At 41.8% G+C, this 23,338-nt stretch overlaps 1 protein-coding gene across 2 annotated transcripts in view; it reads right to left on the reverse strand.

Annotated features, from left to right (window-relative positions):
- The window catches only part of LOC133477864 (zinc finger protein 469), a 306,446-nt gene that overhangs the window by 165,294 nt on the left and 117,814 nt on the right, over positions 1–23,338 (reverse strand). For both annotated transcript variants that reach the window (XM_061773135.1, XM_061773134.1), the window contains one exon: positions 23,023–23,104. The gene's annotated coding sequence lies outside the window, so the exon portion shown is untranslated. The remainder of the gene's footprint in view (positions 1–23,022; positions 23,105–23,338) is intronic.

Consider the following 23,338-nt stretch of genomic DNA (forward strand, 5'->3'; position numbering starts at 1 on the left):
CCCCCGCGCCTGCTTTTCTGTGATACTTATTGCAATGAAGAAGAGTAGAAAGACCACCCTCAACAAAGAAGTGATGAAGCCACCTTGACCATTTGTAGCCATAGGCATAGTAAGCACAGTGTAGATGAAGTGGAGTCCAAACAATGGAGTTGACTGCAAATATTTTCATTGAAGATGCACCAACCAACCACAACATTTTAACCAATGGCACAATACAATGCTATTGACACAAGAGCTGCAACTACAATTGTGCCTTTAGTTATATAATAATACTCAGTTTTGAGTGAAACTGTCAGAGAAGTATTAATTTAACAATATGCTTATTATCAATTTATTGGAGGCTAAAACATGAGAATCAGCTTTCAGTAGGATGCAGAATATTTGATTCATGTATTGGATATGACTTGTAGGTGTATAGAATGTTTAAATACTGTTTCATTTTTGTTTTTATCTGTTAAATGGAATTAGTGGTTAACTTCTTTAAACACGTGAATGACCAGAGGTGGGTAGAGTAGCCAAATATTTACTTTAGAATAATATGACTCAAGTAAAAGTAAAAAGTAGTCCTCCAAATATTGACTTGAGTAAGAGTAAGAAAGTACTCAGTGAAAAAACTACTCAAGTAAAGAGTAACTGGTGAGTAACTTCTGATATATATTTTTTTATTACAGCATGAACGTCAAACAAAACAAAAATAAATAATATATGGGAGTCCACACACACCTGCCACCATTTAATTTTTTTAGTGCCCAGAAACCAACAACACGTGTCTGTGTGTGTGTGTGTGTGTGTGCGTGTGCTTGCGTGTGTGAGTGTGTGTGTGAGAGAGAGCGAGAGAGAGAGAGAGAGATTAGGATTACAGTATGGCACGTATCCCCAAGAAGGACGTTTAACAGTGATTTATGACCATAATATAGGGCTACTGTTGCCAGATGCACTGCCAAAACAACAATAGAAACATTTGCAATTTACCGCAAGGCGGTTTCTCAAATTAGAATTAGGCTGTAATATCCATGTTTGGGCAGACGCAAGAATACATCATCAAACTCATCATCTGTATCATAAAACTGTTGCTTTTCAGAGTCTGTAAACACTCGCGCAGCAGTTTTTTACCCCAAAAGATTTGTCATTTTTGATTGGCCTACGAAGGCTTTGTATTTGGTCTTGTGACTGGCTTGTATTGTCTGATTGGTGAATTGGAATTTAAATGACAATTGTGATCACGTTGTATTGGCGCAAAGGCGCCCTATGCGGAAGTCGGAAATGAATTCTAAAAATAGATCGCACACGCAATAATGGATAAATAAAAGTAGAGAGCGGCATGTCGATCATTGTAACGGAGTAAAAGTATCGATTCTTTTTAACAAATACTCAAGTAAGTAAAAAGTATGGTGCATTCAAACTACTCTGACAAGTACAATGTATCAATGAAGTTACTTGAGTAAATGTAACAGAGTAAATGGAACGCCTTACTACCCACCTCTGTGTATGACTAACAATGTTAAAATGTTACAAAAACCTAGCCTGTATTTGATTGTAACATTTCTAACATACCCTACTGGGAAAAATCTTTGAAATTCTAATACTGTAAATCCAAGGTAGACAGACTATCATTCCGGAACAGATAATGATAAAACAGATAACACCTTTTAGGTTCCACTGCACTAGGCTTAACTGGTTATAGGCCACCCATCCAAATTCTGTACAGCTTATCCTCTTAGGAGGACTTTTTTTCTTTGTCTTCTTTCTCAAATCTAAACAGTGCCGGTTACAAGAAGCGTATCCACTTGAAGCTTGGCAAAACGAAGACTGCAGACGGATGAACATACTTTTCAGAAGGCCAAAAGCACCTGCCAAACTACACGTAGGTCTTGTAAGGTTAAGACTAGGGTCCTTCTATCCCAATTACTTGTGATGAAGGTATTGTAATGGGCTGGTAGTTTGAAACAATATCAGTGAACGTGCAAGAAATGGATTTTATCAGCAAGGCCCCTCATACCTTCATTTGGTGATTGACCATAATAGTGAGATTCTCTCTGTGTTTTTGAGGAAATCTGGAATTAATTTCTACAATTGGGAACATGTGTATTACAGATCAAAAAGTCAATAGCCGATTACCTCCTAGATATACAATACAGTGTGATTTGACAAGGTGGTGTTTTTTCAGGCAGGCATGTTCACCCCCATTTTGTGGCACGATCTGTAGCTTGGAGAGAGACGGGCTGGGCTCAATACCACCTCTGGCCTTAGAGTCATAATCACAAGGGGGAGAAAGCATTCAGAGAAGAAGACTCCCTTACACCACAACCTCTGAATGTGCTCAAACACACTGATGCAGTCACACCAGAACAAAGTCAATACAATCCAAGTACAACATTTGTTCCAGTCAGTGAGAAACCCACTGCCAGAAACATGTTCAAAAACTAAATAGCCTAAAAGCAATGGAGTAAAAGAGAAAAGATATAGCTACACGAAAAGGAAAATAAGAAAGTCTCTGTTTCCATTTGATATGCAGTGTTTTTTGTGGGACAAAGTGTCATTTTCCAAGCGGCTATGCTTCCGCACAACCCTGAATTCTGAGGCCTGGGTCTTTTTTTCTTCTTCTCTAAAGTCATAAAAATCAAATTGACAAAAAGGAATAATTGCAAGAATTGAGGTTCAATTAATGAAATGTGAAAGGATAAAAAGCATTACGATTTACAGGAACATAAAGCATAATCTAACATGGTATATTGTAAGCCATAAAAGTGTACATGTAGGACATGTGTTAAAATTTACCACTGATGATATTCAGCAAAAGGACATGTTTGTACTGTAATGAATGTGGTGATACATTTGTTGTCCTTCTTGAATTAAAGTTTAATTATTTTACACATGAATGAGTTTTATCAGCATAGTCTGCCGAAGCTTAAATTCTCCCCTTCAAATGACATTCTGTAATAATTTCATATGGCAACTTTTTTTGTAATTTGGTTCTTTTTGTCATGAAAAAAGAAACTAAATAAAATACTCATATGTATTCATATGATGTTCAAAGATAAAGTGTATCTGTCTGCATGCACAGCTTTATGAGCACTGTTGCTTTTCATACAGTCCTTTAGATTGTGTAGCTATAATATAAACCTGCAGCCCTACAGTAAAACAAATTTATGACAGAAGCCTCAGCAACCTTTGGCACTAAAAGTTAAATCGTAATTACTACAGATTAACCATATTTTAAGGCAAGCATGTAAAAGATGTTGTTAAAAGCAGGTAACTGCTCCTGTGGTGTCTTCCCATCTCCTCTACCTGCAGGAGTCTAATTGCAAACATATGGACATAATAACTGCCAAGTACAGCAGGGAATACCGAAACTTTCTGGTCCTGTAAATAATTTGGGACAGCAATTACCGTAATTTCTCGTGTATAATGTCAAAAGTCAATACTGCGCTTTATATGTAGGTATAGGGGCAAAAGGAAAAAAAACTTTCACATTTTATAAATGTACGCCGCCATCTAGTGGTTATGAAAATGCTGTACACTTTCATTCCAAAATGCCACCGCCACCTAGTGGTTATTAAAAAAAAAGAGTGTAGCCTACACTTTCGTTCCAATAGGACATGGGTAAGTATGACTGCATATATGTACAGTTGTGCTCATAAGTTTACATGACCTTGCAGAATTTGTGAAATATTGTTTTTTTAAATATGAGTGATGACTGAACAACAACCATCATTAATTATGGTTATGTTTTGTTTAATGATAAGTTTTCTGAAATGCCTGACCGTTTAATTTGAATCTCATTAAAATAAAATTAAATGTGTTTCGTCTGGTCCATGTTTTCTTTGAAGAACTGTACCCATCTTACAAATTCTGCCTGGGTAATTAAACATATGAGCACAACTGTGTGTTTTTTAATTTACTAAATAAAAGTAGGGCTGTGAATTTCAAAATAAGAGCAAGTAAATTAAAAAAGGATTACTTCTTCAAATAAAGTGCTTAAATTCAGAATAATTCTTTGAAAAAAAGTGAACAAAATACAGAGAATATTTCATGTACATCATATACGTTTAATACATCATATGGGTAGAACCAAAATCATGCATTGTAAAAACGCACTATACATAGGTAGAAGGGTTTTCCAAAATTTTTAGGTCAACTTTGGGGGTGTGTATTATACATGGGTGCCCATTATACATGAGAAATTACAGTAATTGTACTTCTCAGTCCTAAAACAAAAGCTACACGTCTACTTGACCTTGTCTTTAAAAAACTATTCAGACTGTAAATAGAGACATTTTAAGAAAGATCAGAGCAATGGTTAACAAGTTTGAAGAAGAAAAATAAAGAGGGGGTGTAAAATAATTTTGGTCAGGATTGCGTGTCCTCATACCCCCACAATGTTCTCTGATAGACAACACTGATCCCACATAGTAAATAAAGACTTGCAAAAGCCACAACTAAAATAAACAGGATTAAAAATAAAACTCTGTTTACAGTGTCAAAACCCTGAGCCAATTTTTTTATTTTATTATTTGTATTGTCAGTTTTTTCTGCAACATTCTTCAGTGTGTAGCTGCATCCCAATCTCATCCAAATTTACCAGCAAAGTCATTAAGTACATGAGTGAAAACAATAGCTTTGCCATAGATTTTAAACACACCAAGTAAGGCAAAAATATCCAGTGGATAGAAAAAGTCTACACACCAAATTCAAATGCTGTTTGTTCAAATGCCAAATTTTCGTGATATAAAACATGAGACTAAGCTAAATCATTACAAAACCTTTTTTTCCACCATTCATGTCACCTATAAACTGTACAACTCAATTGATTTTTTGAAAATAACTTTGAGAGGGGAAATAAAAAATAAACAAATAAAATAATGTGCTTGCACACGTGCACACCCTCATAACTGTGATGTGGCTGTGTTCAAAATTCACCAATCACATTCAAACTAAATCAAAAATGGAATCAGCATACACAGGCCACAATTTAAAGTGCCTCCGATTAACCCCAAATAAAGTTCAGATGTTGAAGTAGGCTTTTTCTGACTTTTTTTCCCACCTTCTAGCAGATGCTTAAAGGCTTTGTGCCAACACCGACTAGCTCAAATTGTTCATAACTTCCTTCACCTTGACTTAGGCCCCAGTTCCAGCTAAAGAAAAGCAGCCATCTATAAAACATTATGCTGCTACCACTATGCTTCATTGTGGGTATAATGTTCTTTTGGTAAATTATGAAGAAAAATGTCAACCTTGGTTTCATTGGACCATAAGAGGAAGAAGGATATTTTGTGCAACCACATGTCCACGACCCTTGTGCGGATAAGCGGCTCAGAAAATGGATGGATGGATATTGTAGATAGATGGCTAGATGGTTAGACTGACAGACAGACAGAAGGATAACAATACAGTATAGTACTTTTTAAAAAAATTCCCAAAATGCAATGAACACCATATTTTAAAAAATATATATACAGTATACATCTAAATAAATCTTGCCATGCCATTCAATTGTCTGCTGTGGCAATGTTGCAATACTTGATAAGGTTTAAAATGTGCTGCTCACTACAGTGCTATTTGACCCATGATGAACTGTACAGCCGGCACAGTGGACGACTGGTTAGCTCATCTGCCCCACAGTTCTGGGGACAGGGGTTCAAATCCCGACCCCGCCTGTGTGGAGTTTGCATGTTCTCCCCGTGCCTGGGTGGGTTTTCTTCGGGCACTCCGGTTTCCTCCCACATCCCCAAAAACGTGTGGTAGGTTGATTGAAGACTCTAAATTGCCCGTAGGTGTGAATGTGAGTGCGAATGGTTGTTTGTTTCTATGTGCCCTGCGATTGGCTGGCGACCGGTTCAGCGTGTACCCCGCCTCCTGCCCGATGATAGCTGGGATAGGCTCCAGGACTCCCGCGACCCTTGTGAGGAGAAGCGGCTCAGAATATGGATGGATGGATGAATACTCTTCATGATTCTGATAAGCAAAAAATATTAATAAGAGGCAGGCAGACAATGTTTGAGAGACTATGCCTCCCGGCTGAACGGGAAACGTCTCATAATCCCTCAGAAGAGCTGGACGAACTTTCTGGTGGAGAGGGAAGTGTGGACTTCCTTGCTAAAGCTGCTTCCCCCACGACCCGACCCCGGATAAGCAGGAGAAAATTAATGGATAGATGGATGGTTTAGTGAAAAAATCCGCAAATGTTGAATCAAGGCAATTGAACTGTTCTTGTTTGTTGAATATGCTTTACCTTTGATCCAAAAGGCATCTTCAATTCTAAATTTGAGATGTGGAGCCTCCCTGTTTATGCCTCGGTTGGTGTGGGCCCTGGGGGTGATCAACAATAGGGTGTTGTCGTTGTTGCCCAGTGTTATTATGTGTTTTTTCTTGTCAATGATGACGATGGTGAAATGATTTCATTGATCCCCCTTTTTTTTCATGACGACAACATGACTGCGACGTGCTAAACATGGCTCTGGTTACTAAATCATGACGAGATCTGTGCACTTTTTCGATGACAAGACGAGACTGGATGAAAATTTTATTGGTTTTCTGTCAGACGTTCAAAATACACGAGAACCGCAGGCCGACAGGTAGAATGTGAGATGGTGTCTTCACGGTCAAGCAAGTGGCGAAGAGAGAGAGACCCGTGCTTAAACCATTTAAGTGGAATCTTGAATGTACAAGACTTGTGGAAACTGTTGGAACATTGGATGTTAATTGATGCCGTTGGATAAAAGTGATTGCACCACCCACCAGCCTCTTGGTTGTGTGTGGTTTGCGATACATTTCATTGTAAGCTTAAAGATTACTACATAAATTCCATCCATCCATTCATTTTCTGAGCCGCTTATCCTCACAAGGGTCGCGGGAGTGCTGGGGCCTATCCCAGCTACCATCAAGCAGGTGGCGGGGTACATCCTGAACTGGTTGCCAGCCAATTGCAGGGCACACATAAACAAACAGGTGTCCGACTGGTTAGAGCGTCAGCCTCACAGTTCTGAGGACCCGGGTTCAATCCCCGGCCCCGCCTGTGTGGAGTTTGCATGTTCTCCCCGTGCCTGCGTGGGTTTTCTCCGGGCACTCCGGTTTCCTCCCACATTCCAAAAACATGCATGAATTGGAGACTCTAAATTGTCCGTAGGTGTGACTGTGAGTGAGAATGGTTGTTTGTTTGTATGTGCCCTGCGATTGGTTGGCAATCAGTTCTGGGTGTACCCTGCCTCCTGCCCGATGACAGCTGGGATAGGCTCCAGCACGCCCGCGACCCTAGTGAGGAGAAGCGGCTCACAAAATGGATGGATGGATGGACATAAACAAACAACCATTCGCACTCACATTCACACCTATGGGCAATTTAGAGACTTCGATTAACCTACCATGCATGAAACCGGAGTGCCTGGAGAAAACCCACGCAGGCACGGGGAGAACATGCAAACTCCACACAGGCAGGGCCTCCTCACAAGGGTCGCGGGCGTGCTGCAGCCAATCCCAACTATCATCGGGCAGGAGGCTGGGTACACCCTAAACTGGTTTCCAGCCAATCGCAGAGCACAAACAAACAAACAACCATTCGCACCCACATTCACACCTACGGGCAATTTAGAGTTGTCAATTCACCTACCATGCATGTTTTTGGGATATGGGAGGAAACCGGAGTGCCCGGAGAAAACCCACGCAGGCGTGGGGAGAACATGCAAACTACACACAGGTGGGGCCGGGGATTGAACTCAGAACTGTGAGTTCAATCCCCGTCCACCGTGCCGCTGGTTTGAAATTAATTATAAAGTATTATTAAAAATAAATTATTATTATTGATTATTATTTAAAAAAATACTTGACTAAAACTATACTAGGGATCACACTCCTCAGCCTCCCTGATAAGGTCTATTCAGGGGTGGTGGAGAGGAGGGTCCGAATCTCAGATTCAGGAGAAGCACTGTGGTTTTTGTCCTGGCCGTGGAACAGTGGACCATCTCTAGACCCTCGGCAGGGTCCTCGAGGGTGCGTTGGAGTTGGCCCAACCAGTCTACATGTGTTTTGTGGACTTGGAGAAGGCCCTCGACCGTGTCCCTCGGGGAGTTCTGTGGGGGGTGCTTCGGGAGTATGGGGTGCTGGACCGCCTGATACGGGCTGTTCGGTCCCTCTACAACCGGTGTCAGAGTTTGGTACGCATTGCCGGCAGTAAGACGGACACATTTCCGGTGAGGGTTGGACTCCGCTAAGGCTGCCCTTTGTCACCGATTCTGTTCATAACTTTTATGGACAGAATTTATAAGCACAGCCTAGGCGTAGAGGGGGTCCGGTTTGGTGACCTCAGTCATGCATCTCTGCTTTTTGCAGATGATGTGGTTCTGTTGGTTTCATCAAGTCGTGATCTCCAACTCTCACTGGAGCGGTTCGCAGCCGAGTGTGAAGCGGCTGGGATGAGAATTAGCACCTCCAAATCTGAGACCATGGTCCTCAGTCGGAAAAGAGTGGCTTGCCCTCTCCAGGTCGGGGATGAGATCCTGCCCCAAGTGGAGGACTTCAAGTATCTTGGGGTCTTGTTCACGAGTGAGGGAAGAATGGAACAAGAGATCGACAGGCGGATCGGTGCAGCGTCTGCAGTGATGCGGACTTTGTATCGGTCCGTTGTGGTGAAGAAGGAGCTAAGCCGAAAGGCAAAGCTCTCGATTTATGATCTACACTCCTACCCTCATGTATGGTCAGGAGCTGTGGGTCGTGACGGAATGAGTTTCCTCCGCAAGGTGTCCGGGCTCTCCCTTAGAGATAGAGTGAGAAGCTCGGTTATCCGGGTTGAGCTCAGAGTAGAGCCACTGCTCCTCCGCATTGAGAGGAGTCAGATGAAGTGGTTCGGGCATGTGATTAGGATGCCTCCCGGATGCCTGCCTCCCTGGTGAGGTGTTCCGGGCACGTCCCACCGGGAGGAGACCCCGGGGACGACCTAGGACACGCTGGAGAGACCATGTCTCTTGGCTGGCCTGGGAACGCCTCGGGATCCTCTCGGAAGAGCTGGACGAAGTGGCTGGGGAGAGGAAAGTCTGGGCTTCCCTGCTGAGGCTGCTGCCCCCGCAACCCAACCTCGGATAAGCGGAGGAAAACGGATGGATGGATAAATAAAACTAGACTAAAACACGCACCTGACTTTGGTGCGGGCAGCGTGGGTTCAGTTCCCACTCAGTGATGGTGTGAATGTAAGTGTGAATGGTTTTCCGTGTCTATATGTGCCCTGCGACTGACTGCGACCAGTTCAGGCTTTCTTCTGCCTTTTGCCCGAAGTCACTTGGGATAGGCTCCAGCTCCCCATGACCCTAACCAGGATAAGTGGTGCTGAAAATGGATAGAATAAAATCTCTTTGAATTTGCGACCTAAATCGGACTAAACTATCACATATTACAATGTCTAAAATGTGACAAAAACTAATGGGTATTTTTGTGAAAAATCCCAAAAGTAAAACTAAAACAAAAATGGCTGCCAAAAACAACACTGGATTGAAACAACCGATCTGCATAGAAATCAGTTGTTCACTCATGCTGCAACAAAAAAAACACATTAGGGCCACTCTTCCCATTTAATGAGGCGATCTTAGGAGAGAGGGATGTCAGGACATTCTCATAGGCATAACTATATTGGTGAACAAACCTTTTGTTTACAGTGTTCAGTCATATTGGACTGAGAAATGTAGCAGCAGTGCCAATCCCCTCAAAGTGCCAACATATTCCAAAATCATATGGTTTCTTTGATGAGCTGTCTTGCAAACAGCTTTTTGTGGTCAGAACACATGCTTGAGGAATTCCGGCTAGATGCAAAGAGCCACTTGTCACTATTTGTCAAATAGACTGGTGACATAAGGCTGGTTTACAATAATTGACATACAATATTAGCAACTGTTTTAAATGTGTGCCAATTAAACAGTGATGTTTATTTTTTAAGGAGAGTATGAAGAAGTAGTGAGACTAACGATACGCTATGGCTGAACAATTTGGGGAAATCCTCCAATATTGCAAGATTTGTTACTGTAAAATGAAATAATAATAATAAATACTGGTATAGCTGTGAATGTTACAATTTGGCACACTCTTAGCTAAGACAAGTTTGTGCCTTTACCCCATGAAGTGAACCATAGCATGCGATGTGCTGCACAACACAACTTCTTTTGTCGAACCAAAACAATTCCACACCACTCACGTTCTTCCTTTTTGAAACTTAAGTCATGGTGGTGTCCGTATCTGACAGTTCCATCAAGCCTAAGGCCACTGCATAACAGTTAAAGTGTAGCGTGAGAAGCTGATGCCACCGACGTTAGTTTCTTACCATGTGCAATCTTATCACAAATACAATTAATTGTCTGACTACAGTATATAGAAAAATATCGGTAATTGATTAAGAAACACTGTTGGTTCAGTTTCAGCTTGCTCTCAAAAGAAGCAAAGCAAAGCAAATTAAATGTATTTATATAGCGCATTTCATACACAAGGTAACTCAATGTGCTTTACATGATTAAAAGCATTTAAAAACAAAGAAAAAGCATTACAAACATTTAAAACCAAGAGAAAAACTAAAATACAAATAAAACAGGGTACAGTGCAAGAAATATCATTTAAAAGTGGAAATGCACTAAAAAGCATGGGAAAAAAAGAAGAGTTTTTAATCTGGACATAAAAACATTCTCACTTGGGGCTGACGTCCCTTCTGTTGTCAACTTATTCCATTTGTGTGCAGCATAACAGTTAAATGCTGCTTCACCATGTTTGCTTTGGACTCTTGTGCTCCACTATTTGACCGGAGTCTGTCGATCTCAGAGCCCTACTGGGTTTATATACCATAAGCATTTCTTTCATATATGTACTGTATAAGACCAACATGACGGCCAGCATGGGAAGTTGAGTTACATTCATGCAGACCCATACCATTGAAAATAATCAAAAGAAAAAACAGTTATTCAATGACTACCGCAGTAGCTGATCAAATATAGCCATATGGCCATCACTAGGCCAGACCCATGGCTTTATTTCTTTCAAATTGATGTTTAGACGGACTGACAAAAAAACCAAAAAAAAAAAACATTTTGGCAGCGAAAGAAAATAAACATTAAAATGGTGGGTGTTTAAGACCTGAAAGAACAAAAGCATGTACTTAAGAGATTTGTCAGGGCAGCACCCTTATGTTCCTACCCTGGGGCATCACATAGACAAAGTATGATGTATAGGTAAAACGACAAGCCAGCACCAAGTCGTCATTCTTCTGGTAGGACAACCCTGATGAACTCTGCTGTGATAGAACCATGGCTTCAGGTAATTTTGCAGTGACACGTTTTTGTTTGACAGGGTTAAGGTAAGTGCATCCTAAGAAATCATACGTCCCAAATTCATAGCATGAGACAGCATGCTTTAGTCCACTAAAGCTATCTAATGAAAAGTGGCCGATGGATATTTCACATACTACAGCACTCTGAAACAATATTTTTATTATCAAAATACCCTCCTGTGGTCATAGTAAATAAGACCAGGCCAATGAATGTCAATGATGGGAAAGAAAAAGAAATACAGTAACAGAAACTTGAAATCAATTATCAAATACTTACTGATTTACAAAATACCACTTAACTACACATGTATCAATACATGACATACCCACGAGAAACAGTGTTAGTGAGTGTCTCAGCAACAATGAACAATGAATTATTAAATGGAAATGTGGTATATGAATTAGAAGCTTGAGATGAGAGGCACTCATTACTTAGCATCTGCAATGAAAAAACAACGGAATTGGCAGCATGGTCTCCATATGAAAGGTGCCTTGACAATGTAATGTTGTGATTTGGCGTTATGATTTTTTTGGGCTTTTGTTTTTAATTATGATATTCATATTACCATGTACCTTATAAACAATTATTTGTGTCAGTGCAGTGAGGTTTAACCATCATGGGACCTGATAGCAGTAGCTGCTGCTGAAAGGTCCCGCTCTCTCCAGAGGTCTCCTCATGTGTCATGCTTTTTAGGAGCCCAACCTTCTCATGGCTCACTTTCTTCTTCCTCTCGGCCATAATGGCAACCATCTAGCTGCATTGGCGGCATGACATGATCTGATGTATTTACACTGGATGTAACAATAAAACATGACTAAGGACGTTATTGCCTAAAGTGTGTTGATTTCATTTCAGCAATGACAGATACCAGTGCAACTTTCACTACACACAACCAAATAAAAAATATGAATTCATGTTTGTCTCCCGGGCTCCGTATAAATCAGTGTTGATTTAAAAATAAACAATGTACAGTACATCTCAGAATGGAGGCATCAGAATGTATGGAGAAATGTGAAAACCGTGAGGACCTTCACCCCGACATGGAGAAGGGCGGCATCCTCACAGCGAGTAATACGTTTCGGAGAAAATATGGATAGGGAGGAGAGCTGGGGCTGAAATGAAGGAAAGTGAAACAAGAAAGAGGACTAAAAGGGACAGGAGATTTGAACAATTCCTTCCATTGATCATTATGGGCAATGTAAGGTTACTGACCAACTGAGGAACTAACGACTGTTAGAAAACTGCAGTTGTTTGTTTACATTCCAACTTCAATTGCTGCAGTCAACGCGAGTGACGTCATGCACAGTGTGATCGCAAGATTAGAATTTCAGCATCCCGGTGCACTCATACTGGTTAGTGGTGACTTCCTGTATGCCAAATGCTAATGTTAAGGGAACTCCTCTGTTAAATTTCAATTAGAAAATAATATTTTATTTTTTTAACGCGCTCTATAAATAAAGTTGAGTTGAGTATTCAATATGATGGTGTCATTGGCTCATTTCATCACATGGGGACAAAATTGGAGAGGTGCAAGGAAAATACAGTATATTTGAGACAGTCAGGGCCATCTGAAGATAATAAGGCTGTGTTATATTCTTGGGGCCTGAGACACTGCTTTAAAAAATACAAAGAATCATCCGTTCAAAAAGAGGAGTCATAACTCATAACTCTGTTGCCCAATGGAAACATGTGAGCGATGTCCAAATTGAAAGAAAGTCATAGAGAGGAAAAACTAAGATGAAAATGTTGCTTTGGAAACGTTTTCCTGTAATCTGAGATCTCAAAGTTGATGGTCATCTGGAAACTCTGTTTACCTTTTTTTCTGCTTTTATGTGTCTCTGAGAATTTGATTGCTTGTGGGGATTTTTATGGATTTTTTTGTGTGACTCAGTCTCTCTGTGTGACATGCACAGCATGAGACCCTGGTATGTGTGATGTGAAAGCTAAATGCCTTCTGTTTCAGAAAATAAACACAGCAGAATTGTCAAAGGATAACACACACTTGTAGGCAGACAGACCCATATTTCCTCCTTCTGATGACAGCTGGGAGAGTTTTCCATCGTGATAACAGGGATATTTTCACACCCTTTGGACACATACAGTATTGCCATTGTGCTAGCTTTCATTATGATAATCTGTTTAGGGTTTGAGGTGCACACACAGTAGTTGAGTCTAGATGAAACAGGCTCAGCTGCTGAGACAGTCTGTTTCTGTCTCTGAAGCTGTTTCCATTAAAGGTCAGAGGACAAAAGTGTTATGGGGTCAGTTAAAATTCATATTTGCATTGTTCATATGTTATGTAATACATGCACGTCACTTCCAGCAAGTTGTCAACTATAGCAAAAAAATAAGGTTTTTATTACGCGTATTGAGCGCTCCCCGAACATACCCGAAGCTCAAGACACCGGGGTGTGGTTCCTCGATCCACCGCAAGGGCTACCGGAAGTGACGTTGCAATTGCCAAACACGGCGCGCTACACTCTATACGCAATGGTGAGCAATGTGTTGGAATATGAGGAGGGGGAGGATTTTGACATATAGGAGCACCCAACTGAACTTGGCATCGTCAAAGCGTACGTTTGAGCCGATCATGAGGTCGGAACCTGACAGTGATGACGACGAGCAGCCAAGTAGCAGGTGTACAACAGAAAAAGAGAGTGGCCACTGGCTCCATCTGACGGTACGTCAAAAGCATGTCTTTTTATACAGTCATGGCTTGAAATAATGCCACCCCAGGGGTGCCATTATTTTTTAGCACGACTATATGCATTATATATTCATATATGGTTCAGTGGCGGCACGGTGGCCGACTGGTTAGAGCGTCAGCCTCACAGTTCTGAGGACCCGGGTTCAATCCCCGGCCCTCCCTGTGTGGAGTTTGCATGTTCTCCCCGTGCCTGCGTGGGTTTTCTCCGGGCACTCCGGTTTCCTCCCACATCCCAAAAACATGCATTAATTGGAGACTCTAAATTGCCCGAAGGCATGACTGTGAGTGCGAATGGTTGTTTGTTCCTATGTGCCCTGCGATTGGCTGGCAACCAGTTCAGGGTGTACCCCGCCTCCTGCCCGATGACAGCTGGGATAGGCTCCAGCACGCCCGCGACCCTAGTGAGGAGAAGCGGCTCAGAAAATGGATGGATGGATATGGTTCAGTGTCACGGCACAAGCTTTTACATAGGATGCAGTATTCCTATATATTGTGTGCCCATCGCTCGAGTAGCTTTATAACACGCCGCACACAAAGTCTTTGCCGTGTCTGTTGGCAAAAGGCATATAGGCAAAAGTACAGACGACAGTACTCAAAAGTACTACTTTTTTTCCTACTGCCCAGTGCATAATAACTATTATAGAGTCATAGGTATATACAAGGAAACACTCCCCTCTTCTCTGCACCGCTTCAGTGCTGCACCGTGGCGGCTGTGAGATTTAGTTCTCTTGCTGGCGGTGGAGGTCCCGATGGACATAGGAAAAATAGTTGGCACCGCAGCTGGTTTCAGCCTCTGCCTAACTGTCTATCCAATGCTTTCTGCTAAGTCTTTCTCAAAACACACCGGTTCGAAGTGATCAGTACAGAGTTTGGAATGCTTGCTAAGCACCCATAGCTGAGCACGTTTTTTCCCCTGTCGTTTGACTTTCTCTATCCACTGGTAACGACTTCCTTTTTCACTTGGAAAGCCAAAGAAACTCTTGCAACTACCTGAAGCATTTGTACAACCAAATGCCACACAATAAGCTGTTGAGGCAGTTCTACACAGCAGTCATTGAATCAGTACTGTGTTCTTCCATCACAGTCTGGTTTGGTGCTGCTACAAAAAAGGACAAACTCCGACTGCAACGGACAATCAAAACTGCTGAAAGGATTGTCGGTACCCCCCTACCCACCCTTGAGGACTTGCACGCTGCCAGAACTAAGACAAGGGCATGCAAAATCCTCTCGCACCCTCCCCACCCCGGTCACCAGCTCTTCCTGCTCCTTCCCTCAGGTAGGCGCTACCGATCAATGCAAACTAGAACTAGTAGACATTCCAACAGCTTTTTCCCTCTTGCAATCAACTTCTTAAACAGCTAACTTATAATTCCATTACAACAAGCTGGCAATTTTTTGACTTGAGTTCGTTGTCACATTTCTGTGGGGCCAATTATGTATTACTCGTACACTCGCTGTAGTTGTCTCGCCATGCTGCACTATTTTTGCATATACTGGCCACTCATGCCAGAGTAGCATCTGCTCCATTTGCACACTGATTGAGGAGTATCTGTAACATTTGCACAACCATTGTCCCAGATTATCGCACTACTCGTCACTTTAAACCGCATACACTCCTTGAAGTCTCAGTGCCCTTTGCACAATGGTCATTGCACCGGACTATTGCGATATTAGCCATTCGAACTGAGGACTCTGCATCTTTTTGCACAATTGTTTTTTGTCAATGTCTTTATGTTTCCAAAGTGTTCTGTAAATTGACTGTCTGTTGTACTAGAGCGGCTCCAACTACCGGAGACAAATTCCTTGTGTGTTTTGGACATACTTGGCAAATAAAGATGATTCTGATTCTGATTCTGATAAACCATCGTGACATCGTTAAATCATACGACAACAAATATACAAGGACGGGAACAACAGCATGGAACAATAGCACACAACGCCGAATGAACAGGCTTTTTGGCTCGTTTTACGTCACAGCGCCGGATAGAGCCGAAGACTGGAAGGCGCTAGATGTAAAAAGCAGAAGGAATCGTATTTATCGATTTAACTGCTGTATAACTGTTAATATAATCACTTAAAAATGGCAGATGCGGTTTGTAAAGGGGTTCTAGAGTTATCAAGAACATTTTTAACATCTTTGTCCTCTGACCTTTAAGCAGAACAGTACAGAACAGTTAGTCCAATATGTTACACTTTTTTTTCGGCCATAATAACAGATCTTAACAGATAACAACCACCATTACAACAGATCCATGCTATACAAACTTGTTTAGGACCCATCCATTGTAGCAAAGCCAAAAGGGATGATCGATGGAGAACATTTATTGCAGAATAAATATTACTAGAGAACATTTAAGCAAAACTACACTGTAACCAAATGGGGGGTCGACTGGCCCCTCTCATGGTAACCCATCCCGCCCTCTGGCTTAACAGATGTGGTGCTCTTCTGTCACTCTTTGGGCCTGCCTCCTGTTCTTCCCTTTGCACTTTGCACCCTGTTGCAGTTATCACTCAATCAATCTAACTTTATTTGTAAGTGCTTTTCATCCAAAAAAATAATGCAACTCAAAGCGCTTTACATGAAATAAAACAATGAAAATAAATCCATCCTGCCCACCACTTGTCCGCAGAACAAAGACACACACACGCACATACATACAGGCTAAAAATAATACCGCAACAACCCAATAACCTCTTGCTTCCCCCCCACACTCGTGTAGGTGTGTGGTTCCACGCTAATCTTGGGGCTTGTTGAGTCAGTCAGTGCCTCCCTATTTGGGGTTTCATCTGCCTTCTGCACATCGAGACTGGTGCCCGCGTCTTCCTCCTAAGGGATGGTCAGGGTGCTTTGATGGGGCTGCAGGGCCGACCCGGATCTCTTGGCTGGACGCCCCCGGGATGGGCACATGTCCCACTGGGATGGGTGATGCCAAGTCGGCCCATCCTCATCGTGCCTGTGCAGCAACTCCGGACATCTCTGATGATGAACATGCACGTGTGGTGGGGTTGATTCACAAGCATGTCTCCAGAGACACACGCCTTTGAGATTGAGCCTCTTGGTGTGTGGCCACTCTCTAATTGCCATACGCAGCCCTTGTGATGATGTTAACTTCCTGGATTGGCCTCTCATTTGCACTCAAAATCTTTACATGGGTTTTGGCACTGTATTGCCCCTTTCACCACACACCAGTAGCACTGCATAGCTCGCTGTCCTGTCTCGTCCCATCCGATCCTATTTGCTACTCAATAGAAATCATTTATTGTCATTTTATGGTGTAAATATAATTAAATGATTGTGCAACTCCAAGTTTGTGTGTCAAGAATAAAAAAACAATGGAAAAAAAAAATCATACAAAAAACAATACTGAACAATACTAAATTAGGCAGTTTAAATGGCAGTAAAGCACACTTGTTATAGCAGCGGCGTCATGGATGTTTGAATGTGGCAGCAGTATGGAATGAGTATAGGTGTTATTGTGTGTTCAGTGCAGTGATAGCTTGTGGGAAGAAGCTTTCCTTGGAGTCTATTTGTTCTGGTCCTGATGGACCGGTAGTGCCTGCCAGAGGGCAGCAGGTCAAAGAGGTGGTGGGCAGGGTGGGTGTTGCCTCTCCTCAGGCAATAGGACATGAAGATGTCCTTCAGGGAGGCAACCGGGCAGCCGATGAGCCGCTGCTCTGTCTTGACCACTCTCTGGAGCCTCTTCTGTTCTGCCTCAGTGCAGTGGGAGAACCACACTGTGCTGTATGTCAGAATGCTTTTTATGGTCAAGCAGTAGAAGGCCAAGAGCAGCTTCTAGCAGATGTTGTTTTTCCCAAGCACCCTCAGGAAGTGCAGATGCTGCTCTGGTTTCTTGATGGCAGCTGAAATGTTTCCGCACTGGGAGAAGTCAACAGACATAATTGTGCCCATGAAGGTGAAAATGTAACATCTCCACGCAGCAGTGGCGGGCAGGACATTTCGGATCTGGGCCCTCAGTGGGGACTTAAGTGACTTAATCAATCCCTTAATAGCTCCACATCATGTCACAATTTTACAAAATAATATTTTTTTAAAAACACACCCAGTATAACAATACGTGGCATTACAGAGGGAGAAAGGCATTTAGCATATTTGGAATGAATACCATTATTACGAAAGCGAAAAACATAGATAATCCTTTCTCGTCCTCCAAACAACTCCAAACCTCTACACCACAATATCATTTGAAGCAGTTAACAAACAATATTTAGACAATAACATGACAAAAACATAAACACTTTCAATAAAATACATCATACTCACCAGAGATGTTGATTATTTATAGATCAGAAAATCTATTCTCCTTTCTTTGCTACTAAGAGCCAGTTAGTTACCCGGAGCTGCCAACCTGTAAAAATTCACTTCCAGTACAATTTGTCCAAATTTGTGTGAATTTCCATGCATCCATCTATTTTCTTTACCGCTTATCCTCACTAGGGTCGCGGGCTGCGAGAGCCTATCCCAGCTATCTTTGGGCAGGAGGCGGGGCACATCCTGAACCGGTCGCCAGCCAATCGCAGGGCCCATAGATACAAACAACCATTCACACTCACATTCACACCTACGGGAAATGTAGGGTCTTCAATCAACCGACCATGCATGTTTTGGGGATGTGGGAGGAAACCGGAGTGCCCGGAGAAAACCCACTCAGGCATGGGGAGAACATGCAAACGCCACACAGGCGGGGCTGGGATTTGAACCCCGGTCCCCAGAACTGTGATGCAGATGTACTAACCAGTCATACGCCGTGCCAGCTGTGAATTTCCATATTTTAATAATTTTGTCAAGAACATTACCGTGAGACAGTTGTAATCGTTAATAAATTGTGGCTTCAATATTTGCCATGTAAATGTTTTTATTACATCAACCTTGCAATGGTGGACGCAGTTGCAGCCTAAATCAAAGTACCATTTTAGGAGATTTTGACATTCCATCATCAAAAATATCAGTGTCTGTGGATTAATTTGCCTTTGCCAATTCTGTTTTCAACCCTTGTAATAAAAAACAAAATAAATGAAAAAATTCCAGTCTATTAAAGCAGATTAATCAGATCTCAAATGTCAAAATTAAAACTCAGCACTCTATTTTGCAAACGAGCAAATAACATTGTTGATTGATTGAAATAGATAGTTTATGTACTGACAATAGTTTTGGTTTCTATTCTGTGTAATGTACTTCTATTTTTATTACATACTATTACCGCTTCTTCTATTTCTATTACACATTATATTATTCTATTTCTATTGCATATTTATATTTCCTATATCCACAATTGCTGCTGAAACAATGCAAACTTCCCCATAGGGGGACAAATAAAGGTTATCACAAATTACAAATATTTATTAATAACAATAATATACTTTTAACCTGCCCACCTTCTGAAGTGATGTGAGCAGTGACGTACTAATTATTTTCTAGTTCAGATGCGGCTTCCTGTTTGGACGTGTATTATTTCATATTTATATCTCTAAACACACATATACATTGCCGTGTTATTTTGTTGTTCAAAGTTAGTAAAATTAGCATGGCTTTGACATCGTCTTCGCCATCCACTCCTCGTCCTGCCTTCGTGACGCTTGTAAGAAACATGGTAAGAAATGTAGCTTATTCACCACCATGGAGGCGATGACGACAATGCGTTGATACCGGATGCAAAGAGAACTTTTTCCCAAGTCGCGGGATGTAATAGACTAGCTTGCATTAAGCAGCTGTTCAATGTGGACGCACCGGTAATGTCAGACGCTTTTCTTTTTTTTTCCCTAATATCCGGAACAATCAGTGTTACAGCCGTAACGAGTCAACGTTCAGTGATTTCCGTAACAAAATACGGATGTTCCGTAACATTGGTCAGTTCTGGTTAACTGTGCGGTCAGAGCTAGCTAGTTTGTGCTCATACACTACTTTGGAAGTGTTGAATACATCCTTTTCTGGGTTCAAACAAGGCAACCAGCAACAGTTTTGGCCAACCTATCCTCACAACGTCCAGTTTTTCTTGAAAAGTCTGCCTTAAAACTGAATCTTTAAAAATGTCCGATATTTGTCCTCCTTTGTCACTTATTTTGCACATCGCAATGCTGTTTAGTTAAACCAATCAGAGGTTTAAAATGCCTAAGTCACTCTAAGCCTATGCAAAGGCAAAGAGTGATGAATCCGAAATCTGACTGGCCAAAAAAAAAAAAAAAGAAATCTTGCTAATAGTGTGTAGGTGGCACGGTGGCCGACTGGTTAGAGCGTCAGCCTCACAGTTCTGAGCACCGGGGTTCAATCCCCGGCCCCGCCTGTGTGGAGTTTGCATGTTCTCCCCCTGCCTGCGTGGGTTTTCTCCGGGCACTCCGGTTTCCTCCCACATCCCAAAAACATGCATGAATTGGAGACTCTAAATTGCCCGTAGGTGTGAATGTGAATGTGAGTGTGAATGGTTGTTTGTTTGTATGTGCCCTGCGATTGGCTGGCAACCAGTTCAGGGTGTACCAGGCCTCCTACCCGATGATAGCTGGGATAGGCTCCAGCACGCCCGCGACCCTAGTGAGGAGAAGCGGCTCAGAAAATGGATGGATGGATGGATGCTAATAGTGTGTATGTGTCATGGGCCAGCACTCCTGAGACTGAAGGCCCTGGGCAGAGTACACTGACATGGCAACACATAGAAGCAGAAATCTGATTGGACAAAAAAAGAAAATCCAACACACACTACTGGAAGCTGGGCAGCCAAAAGAATGGCTATGAAATCAGGATTATAGACTGTTAAATATACATTAATACAATTTAATTTAAGTTGTAGATGTAAATCAGTGCTTCTGAATGTGCACCCCCACATTATAGCTTTGTTATTTTGTGCTCCTCAACATCCGTGTTCTCTCAAAGAATATTTATTTCACTGATGAAAGCCTGCCTTTTTTGGCAGTGTCAAAAAAGTCTTTCAAAGCAAGTGCAGTGTCAAAAGACTTCCAGAAAGACTCAACTGGCCAAACAGTGGGATGCCTACACAGGCAACTTCAGCATTTTCCCTTTACATTTTAGTGAGCATGGATGAGAAATCATTGTTTTCTATACAATCCACAGACACGGCTTTATGAAATAAAATGCACACATTGTATAGCCTGCTAACCTTGCCCAACACATTCATAAACTCAGCTTGTTTTACCGTATAGTGCCTTTTTCTTTCTCGTTTGTTTGCTTTTGTGCTGATTCGATAGCTAACAGCGAATCAGGCGTTATTAGGATTCCCACATAGTTTTTAGGCAGGACATGCCCCACTGCAACATGATTGGCTTATGAAACTGTAACGAGATGACCATCCCAAACATGTATTACATTTGTAAGAAAAAAACAAAATGAAAATGTTTGTTATGGTTAGATTTAGGGCTAGGGTTGGGGCTTACTGTGGTTTTGGATGGGTTAAGGTGAGGATTAGAGTGAGGTAGAGTTAGTTGGATTCATATTAACACCGCCACACTTAAGTCACATGCTTCTTTTCCCATCGATGTTGCTGCCACAGCTCGTGCTGTATACTATTTACAGTATATGGAGTATAAAGCTTCGAGAAGCAGTAGGGCGCGTTCTACTGGGATACAGCAGCCAATCACCGTGTAGCAGCGCATATTGGACCAGGGCATGTCCTGCCTAGAAACTATGCGGGAATCCTAATAACACGTCAATCAGAGTGATCAGTTGTCACCGACAGGCGATGCTATTTTGCATACGGAATCTGGCGAAAACCCAGCAGACAGTGTGCGAGCCATACGTGAAAACTGGCTACCGACGACAGCTCATTAATTTACTGCGAGAAAAAAAAACAACGCACACGCCCCCTGAATACTGTGCGTAATGTAAGAATGTAAAATGAAATGGGAAAGAACACAAACTATGTCTTTTGTCAAAGAATGCTTGTCTTCGTCCAGCCACAAATAAAGAACAAAATGCTTGCTGTTTGTTATGTCACGTTCCTCACCTCTGTTGGCTTCATTATAAATCCCATAGGCGTTTGTCTATTGTGCTCTGCATCTATGATGTCTAGCTATTCACATGTGAAGGTACTGAGGCAGCTGTCATGCAGCAATGACAATACAAGCCAGATCAGGTTTAATAGTACAAAATAAACACCTGCACATGTACAATATTTGTGCTGTTGTAAAATGAAAGCAAGTCATACTTTATAGTGTGAAATTGATAGCTGAGAGGACACCAATTGCTTCTTTAACTCTGGGTAAATTCCCACTACAACACATAAGCACATACAGAGAGCTTTATACTCCATATACTGTAAATAGTATACCAAAGGCAGACTCACATAGTATACAGCACGAGCTGTGGCAGCAACACACTTGTGAGTTGTGACACTCAACACAGCGGCAGCCATTGATAATCCTTGAAAAACCACACACTGGTCACTGTGGGATTTTCCTATCAGGCCGTGGCTCTTTTGTTCCATTGGTAATACACTGACACCATTGAAAACCACAGACGCATGATACTGTACCTCTATATGTACATTCAGCAGTTAGGTGAGATTTCACTGCTGTCCATTGTGTGAAAACACCTTTTCCTTCTTTTCTGTCTCAGAGTATCATTGTGGCTTTTTTTCTACATTCCCAGAGTTAGCGCACACTGCACACAGCATATGACAATGCAACAACTCACTGGTCACACAACAAATAAGACAAGACTACCCATACCTCTGCACACAGAAGCTGTTTGGATCGAATCCAAGAGCGATAGACAGTTAGAGATCAAATAAAGTGTTTTGCTAACCAGAGGCAAATCTGAAAGACCTGAATACCCAATAAGATCCCCTGGGGGACAAACAGATGCTGAAGTTTTGCACAAGCCTCTGTCCCAGCAGGTTTAGAAAAGAAGGGAGGTGATGTAAAACACATAGATATGATAGTATGATTTTTTCCTTTCCTAAGGGGGACAGAGAAACCACGAATTTACTTTTTAGACATGGGGATGTGTGTTTGTGCTTGTTGCTCTGCTGTGTAGTCAAAGTGCACTGCACTCACCACCAAGCTGGCTGTGCTGACATCTCGCTGACAGTGGATAACCTGTGACGACCCCAAATTCATTCCTTGGTGTGGCGCGAGTCTGTGCAAGAGAGCAGAGAGATGTTTTATTTTTCTTTTTTTGTCTGTATAAATGTCCTAAGTCCATGTAGATGGTCTTCTTACTTGGCAAATGAACAATTAAAAAAAAAAAATGTAACAATGCCAACGAGAATGTTTAAGATTGTTTAGAAAATATGATTTGAGATGTTGTCCGTCTAGAATCTGCTATGTATTGAATGTTTTCTCTATCACAAATGTGTGTGTTTTTTGTAAT

Source organism: Phyllopteryx taeniolatus, chromosome 5, assembly GCF_024500385.1.
Source record: "Phyllopteryx taeniolatus isolate TA_2022b chromosome 5, UOR_Ptae_1.2, whole genome shotgun sequence".
Taxonomy (NCBI): Eukaryota; Metazoa; Chordata; class Actinopteri; order Syngnathiformes; family Syngnathidae; genus Phyllopteryx; species Phyllopteryx taeniolatus.